The sequence below is a fragment of the Gavialis gangeticus genome, unplaced genomic scaffold (assembly GCF_001723915.1).
Source record: "Gavialis gangeticus isolate Ggan-Ray unplaced genomic scaffold, GavGan_comp1, whole genome shotgun sequence".
Classification (NCBI taxonomy): domain Eukaryota; kingdom Metazoa; phylum Chordata; order Crocodylia; family Gavialidae; genus Gavialis; species Gavialis gangeticus.
Window position 1 is genome coordinate 122,447,845 of NW_017729025.1, and position 13,037 is coordinate 122,460,881.

Here is a 13,037-nt window from a genome sequence, read left to right on the forward strand (position 1 = left end):
AGTCAGTTACAGATGAGTAATATAGCTACATTAATGTATTTCTATTGTAAATAGTAATCATATTGGTTTGGAAGGACTTCTTTGAGGTGACTTTGCTGGACTTTTTGAAGGGCTCTTGGTTGGACTTTTTGAAGGGCTCTTGTCTGGAGTCTTCTCAGGAGTCTTGGTTGCAGGTTTTTCTGGAGTCTTGTCTGCTTTCTTAAAGAAAGTGTACAAGGAGGTTTAGACAGACGTTCTCCTCTTTTGTTTGTAAATGTCTCTGTGGCAGCCGTGCATGTTGGATATGCCCCTGTTCACTGATGTACTGTATTCAATGTTGGAGTCATGTACCTCTGCTTCTGCTGTCACCTGGGGCTCCATGCTGCTTGTGGGGACTGCCTATCATGCTGGGCTTGGTCCTGCATGCACAGAACTGGCTCGGCCCAATGGTGCTCAGGGTCCATGTGCACAGGACCTGGCCCAGTGCAACAGGCAGTCCTCACAAGCAGTGTGGGGCCCTGGGTGACTGCCTGAGTGGTCCAGGGCTGCCCAAAGGCACATAGCACTGTGCTGCATTGGGCTGGAGCTGTGTGATTTGCCACAAACAGCACCAGGTGCCAGGCAGCCAGGGCCAAGCTGTGCTGCCCCACACCACAGGGGGGCATTGCTGGGAGGGCCTCATGTCCCCAATGGGTTGCTGCTATGAGGGGGAGTTATGGGCCATGCAGGGGGTAAAGTGGGGGCCCACCCCTCCCAGGGAACCCTCCCTGCACCCACAGTCCCCTGAACCCTCACAACCCCCCTCTCCTCCAAATCCTTTACTTACCTGGGACAGAGCCGGGGTCCATGCAGGCTGTACCACTCCAGGCTGCCCTGCACATGCAGGTAATGTGCTTCAGTGCCAGGGCAAGGGCCAGCCATAGAGATGCTCTGGCTGACTACTAGATCATCTCTTTGGAAGACCCGAGCCTCTGGTTGTCTCAGGGCATGGTATGGGATCATGCCCTGCCCTGCTTTTCCCTCCTGTTGTCTTTTTTGATACCCAGATTTCCAGGTATAAAATTTTGAGCCTGTGCTGCAGATCTGCAGCACGGGGAAAAATTTTTTTTTGTTCTTATCATGTCTTTTGTGGCATCTCAAACTAGTTTAAGACATCACAAGAGGCATGTGTGTGCTCATCTGGATGCGCCCCAAGTGGCAGATCTGACCAGAAGCAAATTTGCACCTGCTTGGCATCAATATATGTGTTACTGCATAGTAACTACTCATAAGTAAATTTGCTAACTGCACATTTACTTGCAGGCAAATTTACTTAAAGGATAATTTGCTTAGAGTCATTTTCAGGTTGCAAATTGAATCACGAGTATCATCATTTACTGCTCAGTAAGTGTGTGCACATGTAGACATGTGCGCTTACTATGCTACTGCACAGCAAAGAGTCTCATGTAGGCTCCCTCAGTGACACCTTCTTCCTAAACTTGACCCCAGCTGTATCTGCTTCTTTTTTAGACCTGATGAAGGGTACCTTATACTTAAAAGTGTATCTAAATCTCTCCCAACTAGGCATAAAAATGCTTGCTATTTGAATGTTTCCTGAACCATCCTGACTGGAGTATCACTCCAACACTGCCACTGTAATTGTACCCATCCATTAAAGTAGGGCTTTGAAACTGGTGCTCCATGGGCTGCATGCAGCCACAAAGGGGCTGTAGCTGGGCAGCTAAGTGTAAGTTGGGGCACCTGGCCTGCAGTACAATGGGGAGGTTTAGGGAGCAGCACTGGGAAGTGGTGTGCAGGGCAGTGGCCAGGTGCATGGATACACAGTGTAGTGTGGGGGGGCATGGAGTGCAGCAATTCACAGTGCAGTGAGGGGACACACTGGTGTACAGAACAATGGAGAGGGGGGCACACGGTGCATGTCTAGCATCCTCTTAAAAACCTCCAAGGTTCGGGAGAGCACCACCTCCCTTGGAAGCCCATTCCAGATTCTGGCAACCCTTACAGTAAAGAAATTCTTCCTGATGTCTAACCTAAATCTGCTCTTTGTCAGTTTGTGGCTGTTGTTCCTAGTTACTCCAAGTGGTGCCCTGGTAAACAGAGCATCACCTATTCCTTGCTACCCCCCTCCCCCCTGACGAATTTGTAGGTGGCCACAAGATGACCTCTCAACCTTCTCTTGCAGAGGCTGAAGAGATCCAGGTCCCTCAATCTCTCCTTGTAAGGCTTTGCCTGCAGGCCCCTAACCATACAAGTGGCCCTCCTCTGAACCCTCTCAAGGTTGTGCACATCCCTATTGAAGTGTGGAGGCTAAAACTGGATACAGTTCTCCAACTATGGCCTGACCAATGCTGCATAGAGGGGAAGTATCACCTCCCTGGACCTGTTCGTCATGCACCTGCTAATGCATGATAAAGTGTGGTTAGTTTTCCTGATCGCTTCATCACATTGAAGACTCATGTTCATCTTGGTGTCAACAATGACTCCGAGATCCCTTTCTGTTGCTGTGCTGATGAGAAGGTTCTCCCCCAGCCTGTAAATGTGCTGGTGATTCCTTCTCCTTAGGTGCAGCACTTTGCACTTTCTTTGTTGAACTGCATCCTATTCTGTTCTACCCACTTTTTCAACCTGTCTAGATCTGCCTAGATTTGTTTCCTACCTTCTAGTGTGTTAACTTTACCCCATAATTTCATATAATCTGTGCGTTTGGACAGAGTGCTTTCCACACCCTCATCCAAGTAACTGATGAAGACATTGAACAGGACAGGTCCAAGGACTGATCCTTGTGGGACTTCACTGCCCTCATCTTTCCAGGTTGATACCAGTCCATCCACCACCACTTTCTGGGTGTGACCTAGTGGTGGGGCCAATTTGCCACCCACCTGACCATGTAATTATCTACATCACAACCACTCAGTTTATTTATGAGAATAGGATGAGATACTGTATCAAAGGCCTTCTTGAAATCCAAGTAAATGACATCTACCTTGACTCCTGCTTCTAAGCATTTTCTAACTCAGTCATGAAAAAACCAAGGTTAGTCAGGCAGGATCTATCTGCTATGAATCTGTGCTGGTTGCTCTTTAGCATTATTTTTCCTGCTGGACTCCCACAGATGTGATCCTTAATATTTTTTTCAAAGGTTTTCCCAAGGATAGAGGTAAGACTAACCAGTCTATAGTTATCTGCATCATCCTTCCTCCCCTTCTTGAAAACAGGGAACATGTTGGCCCTTTTCCAGTCCTCCTGAGCACCACAAGTGCTCAAACAGCCATTCCAATGACTCTTCTATGACACTGGCCAATTTCTTCAACACCCTTGGATGAAGATCATCCAGGCCTGCTGACTTAAACACATCCATTCATTTTATTTAACATATTTAAATATATTGTTAAGCATACAAACATATGCTAAGACAGTCAGTTGTTCTTATAAAAAAAACCCTGAATATTTTGCAGCTAGAATGTGGTACTTAATTTAGTGAAAATATTTTTTCATTTTAAAATAGAGGGCTTGATCCTTCTTATGCAGGTAAACTTCCCACAGAAATCAATAGAGTAGGATCATGTCCAGGGTAAACAAAATCCTGTTTCTACCTTCTTATTATCTTCCTTTGAATAGCAATTGCACTTAATTAATTATCTTAACTTTACAACAGCTTAGAAATAATACCCAAGTGTTTTGTTCCTGCCCACTTGCCTTGCCCATCTTGATCATACTGCTCAATGAAAAGCATAAACACGAGTAATATGTCTTCATAGATTATTTCTCCTACCTGAATGCATGGTCTGTCTTAACATCATTTTGTGGAACAATCTGTATTAAGATCTGGGTTCAGTTCTTCACAAAAAGGTAGGTCTCCAGGCATTCTTTTTATTGTCCTACTGTTTAATCTCTCTTTCCCAGGCCTGTAAACTTGGTACCTATTTAGCTGAAGCCTAAACAGGAATCAGGAAGAGATTTAAAATCAAGCTATCAATCACCTTTCCTTGCTGTGACTTTTTTGACATGGTAGAATTTTTTTTCTCTTCCCTCTTGCACCTAGAGATATACCCAGGCAGAGAATGAAATTTACTGAATGACTTCACACAACAACTAAAAATGAGTATTTTTGATAGTTTATTCTATGGAGATGACAAAATCTGGTAGAATCTCAGCCCTGTCATTTATTCAGAGAACAGTTAAGGTATTTTAGTTATTTGATGTTCCTTAAACAACTTAAATAATAATCTTCTTTGAAACAGGTCAGTTTCCCTCTTTGCTTTGACAAAGTCACGCCTATTACAAAAAGTTTAATGGAAATTGTAGGATTCCACTTTTTTTAAAATGTGAAATGAATTTAGTACTATGTGGAACTAAGTAGTTCCACATAGTAGTATGCGCATGCTACAGATGTGAAAGGTATTTTAGACTGAAAAACCTTGGAGACTAAAATTCTTAGTGCATCCAGTAAAGCAGTACAACTAGGGCAGTAAAGGTTTCCCCACATTTGATTCCCAATCTGTTTCAATCCAGAAGGGACAGTTCCAAGTAATGAAAGAATAGTTTAAAATTTTCAGAATTGGAGGGGGAAAGGGAGCAGAAGAAGCTCATTCTAGGAGTTCCCCCAATACACCTGCCCCACCCTTCAGTGGGGGCTGAACCCCCTCCCCCGACCAAACTTTCTCCTATTCTGAAAACAGCCATAGGCTGGCAGGCAGAAGTTACAGAAGATGCTCTGTTTTGAAAGTCTTCATCTGACCCCTCAATGTAATGAAGGTTCAGATTTTCATATGATTGGCCATTTTTAAGCTGTCTGCAGCTGTGCACTTGCCTTTGGTCATGCCTATACAGTACAGTAGAAAGTGGGTTAGTGAGAGGGGTGGTCACCAAAGCCAATGGGCAGAAACAGGCACTGCCCAGCTGGAGCAGGGCATGGGACAGGATGGAGCTGCAAGTGGTTCATTTGGGGGAGTGTGGGGATGGGGAAAGGGCAGCTCCTACCACTGCATGCCCTCCTGGGCAAGCATGGGGGAGGGGGGCATGTAACCCCCAGTTCTGTGCATGGGGCGAGGGTGGACTACCACTGTGGGTTTTTACCTGGGTGCCAGACTTTGTTGCTATGGCATGGCAGCTATAGACTGCTTTCTGTGGTCAAATCAGATGAAAACTGTCGCTTCTGCCTGCGCCCTTTGTTTCTACGCTCTCTGAGTCCTTGTAGTCTTTGTTGCTGTTGACAGTGAATGACAAATGTGAAGGTTCATGGATCACTGTCCAACATAGAAATTTCATTTAAGCCACTGACCAGCAATCAGATATTAGTAGTTGATAACTACTGTCCATCACCAAGTAATGAAATTTTCTATAGTAAGACAGAATATTCTGTAGTTTATTGTCTTCTCTATGTCCTTGGCCAAAATATGTCTTGATTTATTATTTATCAATAATGACTCCAAGTTCCTGTTCCACCTCTGTGCTTTCAAGAGGGGAACTCCCCAGTCTGTATGTATGCTGTGGATTCCTTCTCCCAAGGTGCAGCACCCTGCATTTGTCTACGTTGAACCCCATCCTATTCTCATCTGCCCACTTTTGTAGTCTGTCTAAATCTATCTGCAGCCTCTCTCCCCATTCAAGTGTGTCCACCTCACCCCACATCTTAGTGTCATCAGCAAACTTGGACAGCGTGCTTTCCACCCCCTCGTCTAAGTCACTGATGAAGATGTTAAACAGTGCGGGCCCGAGGACCAAGCCCTGGGGTACCCCACTGTTCACATCTCGCCAGGTTGAGTATGACCAGTCCACCACTACTCTCTGGGTGCAACCCATCAGCCAATTTTTTACCCTTCCAACTGTGTAGGCATCAATGCCACAGTCGTTTAATTTATTGATGAGGATGGGGTGAGAGACAGTGTCAAAGGTCTTCTTAAAGTCTAAAAAGACTACGTCCATGGCAACACCATCATCCAAGGATTTAGTTACTTGGTCATAAAGGGCAACCAGGTTGGTCAGGCAGGACCTGCCTTTGATGAACCCATGCTGATTGCCCTTGAGCATGATCTCGTCTGCTGGTCCCCCACAGATGTGCTCCTTGATGATTCTCTCTAAGACCTTCCCGAGCACCAAGGTGAGGCTTACAGACCTATAGTTACCTGGGTCCTTCCTCCTCCCTTTCTTGAAAATTGGGACCACATTAGCCAGTTTACAATCCCCTGGCACCTGGCCAGATGACTGCAAATGCTCATACAGCTGGGCCAAGGACTCCACAATGACCTCTGCCAGCTCCCTCAACACCCTTGGGTGGAGGGCATCTGGACCTGCAGATTTAAAAATGTCTAGTGCTTCCAGAAGATCCCTAACTACATCTGTGCTGACTGAAGGCCTGACAGAGCTATCCCTGAGACTGTCCCTACCTCTGGTAGGTGGGATGTCCTGGTCCCTGTTCAAGAAAACAGAGGCAAAGAAACTGTTAAAAATATCAGCTTTCTTGTCTGGCTTAAAAGATTACCGTTTGCATCTTGCAGGGGCCCTACATTGCGTGGTGCCCTCTTCTTGCTCTCAATGTACTTGAAAAAGGACTTCTTGTTGTCCTTAATCCTGGATGCTAGCCTGAGTTCCATCTCTGCCTTGGCCTTCCTCATAGCCCTCCTACACTCACAGGCTGAGGAGGACTCCTTCTTGGTGATAGCTCCTCCCTTCCACTGGTTGTACACCCCCCTTTTAGTCCTCAGGCATTGCTAAATGCCCTTGCTGAGCCAAGGGGGTTTCTGAGCACTCTTACCTCCCTTGCTTCTCTCAGGGTTTGTTATTCTTTGGGCCTGGATGATCGCCCCCTTAAGGTATGACCATCCCTCGTGGACTCCCATCTTCTCTATCTTCTGGGCCCTCAGTGTCTCCCCCACTAGTCTCCTAAGTTCATTGAAGTTGGCCCTTCTGAAGTCAAGGGCATTAGTCTTGGTGTAAGCCCTTGATATCCTATGTTGGATAGTAAAATCCAGCAGGTGATGATCGCTATTGTCCAGGTGGTCAAGGACCTGCAGTCCCTTCACCAGGTCATCCCCAATGGCCAGGACCAGGTCCAGCAAGGCGTTACCCCTAGTGGGGCTGTACACTTCCTGGATAAGGTGAAGATCCTTTAATACAGCCAGGAACCTACGCGAGTGGTCCCTGGTTGGGTGGTCTGTTGTAGACACCCACCGTAAGGTCCCTTTCATGCCACCCTTGCAGTTTGACCCATAGTGTCTCTGCCCAACCCTTCTCTACCCCAAAGCTAATCCTTGATGATGTGAGGTGCTCTTTAACATAGAGCACAACCCCTCACCTTTCCTCTCTGTTCTGTCTCTTCTATATAGGGTGTATCCCCAAATGCGTGTGCCCAGTCATAGGTAGGGTCCCACCAGGTTTCTGTGAGCCCTACTAAGTCTGGGTTCTTACTCACAATCAGAAGGCACAGTTCCTCCTGCTTACTCCCGATACTATGAGCATTAGTGTAGAGGCCCTTGAGGCCTCCTGAGGGTGTACGTGCCTCCCTGCCACTCCCAGGATAGTTGTGACCCCCTACTCCCAGGACTCCTGAGGGTGCATGTTCCTATCTCCCACTCCCAGGACAGTTGTGGCCCCCTACTCCCAGGACGTTGATGCTTACCTGGGCTTCCCTCCCTCTTGTCACCCTGCGTGCTGGTGAAGCATCCTCTCCATTCATGTTATACAAGTACTACATGTAATTCCCACCTTTAGTATTATGTATAGTCACTGACTATAAGGAACGTATAATACAAGTTATAAAAAAAAGCCTCTTATTTTGTTAGGTAGATTGTTGCTCATTGTACACTTATCTATTTCTTCTTCTATCCCTCCACCTTTCCCCCTCCTTTTCTCTCTCTCTCCTTTTATTGCTTTCTATTTGACATAGCTTAGTTTTATGTGTAAAGTTGAAATACATGCTTTTCTGATTTTGTATTGTTTTTAGAAAATACTTAAAAAACAAAAAAAAAGCCTTCTTTCACAGTAGAATGCAATGGCTTTACTAAATCCACCCCCATATGAGAAAATACTGGCTAGACTTTTTTTAGCAAAACATGTTGATTCAGGATTAGGGAGATTTAACTATTATGCTAAAAGTAAATATATTCTGTACATAATTGTGGCTTAAATATGATTTATAGACTTAATGGCATGATTAAGTTCATGAGGCCCAGAAATGTATATGTATATGCTATGCATACTATTAAATCAGAATATTAAATCAGTACTACAGTGAAAAGCATTGGAAACTCTTTCAAATTATTTTTTACCTTCACTTTGTAAATGTGTTTTATCATGCAGATGAGTATATATAGATATAAGTATATCTAAATCAGCTAGTTTAGGATTGCTTTGCTGAGTGGGAGGTGATGCAGGACTGTGCTATTAGTGAGCACGAGGTGGGAGGTGGCTAGGGCTGATGGGCAGGTGGGGTATGGTATTTATATGCATATGTTTACAGGTATTTTTAGATAGCATAGGAATATGGAAATGTTAGTTCAATGAGATAATTTGTCTTGTGAAGGGTAGCTAGAACGATGTAACATAGCTCAGTGGGAGTTAGAGTAGTATAGCGGACCCTGAGCCACTATAGCTAGACTCAGAGCTGGGGGCTCTAAATCATAAGCTCCAGGCTCTCTTACAGCAGAGAGGCAAATCACTAAGGGTCTCAATTTTGGCATGCTCAACTTCAGGCATCTTGACCAAGTCTTGTGATAGAAATGGGGAAAATATATTATAATCTTGTGAATACTGTAGGAGTTGCTGTATATTGATGGATATTGATATAGAATAATGCTATGAACACTTTGTTGGGCTAGGATGAGGGGGGTAAGTTATACTGTATTGGGTTATGAGACTTCTTAGTTCAATAGTATTAATCTAACTTATGTTGGGGTGTAACAGAGTTCCTTTCCAGGGGTGGCCGTGATGCCCCTCGAGTCCCTTCAGCCCTTGTCAGTCTGGCTCTCTTTGGGCTATCTCCCCTTCTCCTCACCTGCCCTGCCTTGATGAAATGATACTTTCAGAAACAGGGAGGCTGCCCCAGGACTTCTCAAGTTAGAGCTTCTCATGAACACTGGTGTTGCTGCTCATAGGCTCCATCCTTCCCATTACCCATGCATATGCCTCGCAAATGTCAAAAATACTAATGAAATCATAATTATCCCTATGGTCTATTGGCTCGTGGCTCTGTTTATCCTTACATTAGCCTTGCCTCACCCTCAGTTCCCCTCTCCTTAGACCCTGGCCCTATTCCTAGGTCAGTTAAGACCCATGGACTCTCCAAACCCACCAGTCTCTGGCTGTGGCTTTTCTTGGCCTTTGGCTCTTTCTGAGCTCTGGCCCTGCACCTAGGCCAGTGAAACCTACAGCCCTGAATCTACCTGCTTCTCAGAGCCTCCAGCCCCCTGTTCTCCTTATTAGGCCTCAAGACCCTGCTTTCTACCTGGGCCAGCTGGGACCTTCTTACCTACACTTAGTCCCTTCCACAAACCATCAGAGTTGCTTTCCTAAGATCAGCTGTTAACCAGGAGCCTTGCTGCCCAGGAACTCTTCTCTCCTTGGTTCTCAGAGTTAGATTGTCTGACCAGCTCTGGCCTAGGCTTATATCCTGTTAGTCCAGCCCCCTCCTGGTTAGATGACTCTTTAAATTGGTCTCTGGAGCACCTGCAGCCTGCTTCTCCTGCCCCTTGCCTTCTCTTAAAGTAGCAGGAGCACCTACTACATGGGGACAGTAGAAAATGCATTGATCACCTGTAACCCTTGAATTCACCGTGGACTGTAAAAGAAGCCAACATGATGCATCAGTAAATACAAAATACTAAGATACAATGCTTGTCTTTTATTGGATTAACTGTATCATCAGGAGAGGTGGTTAGCTGTGTTAGTCTGAAGCCAGTCAGAAGGTAGGGCATGGTGGCACCTTAACGACTAACTAGCTCAGGTATGTTAGACAAGTTTTGAGTCACAAAATACCTTTCCTTATGCCTGGGAAACAGATACAGCTTAAGATATACACTAGGTTAAAATGTCTTTTATCTAATCCCATTACTTAAATGAAAATGGTCACTTCAGAAGAAAGAGGGCAATAAACTTGTAGAACAAAGAGAAGTTATCAGAAATAGATACAGACCAAGAAAAAAGTTGAAATAGATCAATTTAATTATGTAAAAAAAATAAGACTATTCAATAAGGAACAGAGCTGTTATTACCCGTGGGGTACAGAGATGTTAACAGATGATGCACGTAAATTGTAATGAGCTGTAAAACCGCTATCTGTGTTAATAAACCCATTATTTTTAGTATCTAGTAATGTTATGCATTTTTGTCTTCTGAAAGTATTGTGTACATTTCCCTTATGGACAAGGACTGTGTGGTCACAGATGGAGTGGTTATTCTGTGATTGAGTGTTTCTGTTCTTTTTAATTTTTATTGTGAGTGCATTCTGATGTATAGTGCTTTTTTAAAATTTCACCCACATACTGTCCATGAGGGCACTTCATGCATATGCAATATGTTTTGTGATAGGTACGTGTAGAAGTGTGATGGTTTTGTGGACAGTGTTGATTGGGACGGTTGTAGGGTGTGTTGGAATGTTTGGCATTTGATGTAGGTATCAGAAGTATACCCGCTACAGCAAAGGCCTTGGCAGAACACTTTAAGCTCCCTAGACACGCCATTGCTGACCACAGAGTAGCTCTTCTTATGCAGCAAACCTTTAAAAATCCATCTGAATTGTATATCCTCTAAAGCAAATCCGTCAAAGCCTCTGAAGTGTGCTCCAGCTCACAAACACTTGTGCTACATATATCCTTAATTTAGTTAGCCTTTACTGTGGGGCAGAGCTGCACTGCTACCTAGCATGTATTCAGGTGGTGGATAGTGGAATGACCTTCAGAGAAAGTTAGCAATGAAATAAGCAGGGGTAACTGTGGTAAGCAGTCATGGACCAAGCAGTGGCAGCACCACCAGGATGAGGTAACAACAGCAGATGGCAATGGTTTCCCTCCTGAAAAGCAACATATACCCTTGACCATGGTGTGACATGGTGAGTACAGGTCACCCCTATAATAAGCCTGCCTAGCCTCCAACCATGGGTCTACAAGTCCTCAATGGTGGAGCAGGCAGACAAAGATGTTAGAATCTCCACAGCTGTGAAGATGGATGAAGGTTGCAGCAGGATGAGATCCCCAGTTGCCTTGGCCTCCTTGCCATTGGATCTAGGTCTGATTCTGTCAAGAGCCACATGGAAGCTGACATACAGCATCTTCTCCACAATAAAAGAAGCCATGCATAAATGTCATCCATGAAAACAGCTGTTCTAGCACATTTCTCAAGCCCTTTAGAGACCAGATAATGGCAATGGGAGCAGAATTGTGAGGTTTGATCCCAGATAGGCCTCACTGTTATCCATCGTTGGCAGTTCCTTGGAGTCGAGGATGACATCTGTCAGGCTTGGTAGGTCCTCAGGTGACTGAGGAGCCCAATTCTGGATACACCCATGCTTCAGCAGTGGGGGCATGTTGTTGTGTGGGGGAGTGGAATTCACAGCCCTGTGTTGGTCTCCTTCCTCTGCTGCTGCCATTCTGCCACAGTATCGATTCATTGGGCCTTGAAGTGGTGTGTGCCTTGGTGGAGCAGGTGGTGTCACACTGAACGGTCAGCAGCTTGCTCCTCCCAGCCATTGGTGTTGATACCTCCATGCTTGAGGGTGACCTTGAGTGCGTCTTTGTACCATTTTCTTTGGCTGCCCTTGAAGTGTTGGTCAATGGAGAGCTGAAAAAAGAGAATCTGGTGATGGAGGTGGTTCTTGGGCATCTGGATGCAGCGGCCCATCCATTGGAGTTGATTTCTCAAGAGCAAGGCTTCAGTGCTGGTGGATACTGCTTCATGGAAGATGCTTGCACTGGTCCGGTGGTCGTCCCATTTGATCCCCAGGATTTGATTCAAGCACTGCTGGTGAAAGCTCTCAAGGGTCTTAATGTGGCATTGGTAGATGGTTCAGGCTTCACTGCAGTAGAGGAGGGTGGTCAGTGCGACAGCCTTGTAAACTTCATCGACTTCCGAAGGTCTCCATTTTCAAAGACACATTCTTGCAGCTTGAAGAAGGCAGCACCGGCACAGCTGACCCAGTGCTTGACTTCTTCATTGATGGTAGCCCATTGAGTGAAGTCGCTGCTGAGATATGGAAAGTGCTCCATGTACTCCAGAGCCTCCCCATCTATGTAGATAGTGCAACGGATGATCAGCTGGCCTGGGGAGGGTTGGTGGAGAACCTTTGTTTTGGCAATGTTCAAAAACAGGCCAAGTCTCCTATACAAAGCATTGAAGAGATCTAAGGTCACTTGCACATCTTGTGCAGAGTGAGCCATCACGCAGCAATTGTCTGCAAACTGAAGGTTGTGGATGTCCTTGGTGGTGAGTTTCATTTTTACCTGGAAGTGCCCAAGATTGAAAAGCTTCCTGTCCAGGTGATACTGGATACTGACGTGGGATGGTAGATCATCTCGGATGAGGTGGATGATGATGGTCAGGTAGATGGTAAACACAGTGGGGGTGATCATGCAACCTTGCTTGACCCTGGTCCACTCAGGACAGTGGCAGTCATATCATCATGCAGGACAGAGCCTCAGCATAGTGACAAACTTCAGTGGGCAGCCAAGGCGTTGGAGGATGGTCCACAGAGCTTCACAATTTAAGGAATCAAATGCCTTGGTCAGGTCAATGAAGGTGAGGAGCAGTTCTTGATTTTGCTGCCAACCTTTTTTTTGGATATGCCTGGTGATGAAAACCATTTCTGCAGTGCCCCGGGATGGTCGGAAGCCACATTGGGTTTCTGGAAGGATCTTGGCGATGGGATGAAGATGGTTCAGGAGGATGCGGGCCAGGATCTTACCCACAATGGACAGGAGGGAAAGGGACATGGACAGGGATGCGGGCCAGGATCTTACCCCCTGTAGTTCACCAGCCATCTTCAGACACACAGACAAGACGATTATGGAAGACAATCATCTTTGACTGTGAGAGATTGCTAAAGAAGACAAGTTAGTCTTCAAGGTGCA

General features: G+C 45.6%; 1 long non-coding RNA gene across 1 annotated transcript in view; it reads right to left on the minus strand.

Moving 5' to 3' along the window:
* Positions 1-7,646, minus strand: part of LOC109299031 — a 24,030-nt gene extending 16,384 nt beyond the window's left edge. Inside the window, exon 1 of the long non-coding RNA XR_002097752.1 lies at positions 7,598-7,646. This is a non-coding gene — a long non-coding RNA (uncharacterized LOC109299031). The remainder of the gene's footprint in view (positions 1-7,597) is intronic.
* Between the last annotated feature and the right edge of the window lie 5,391 nt (positions 7,647-13,037).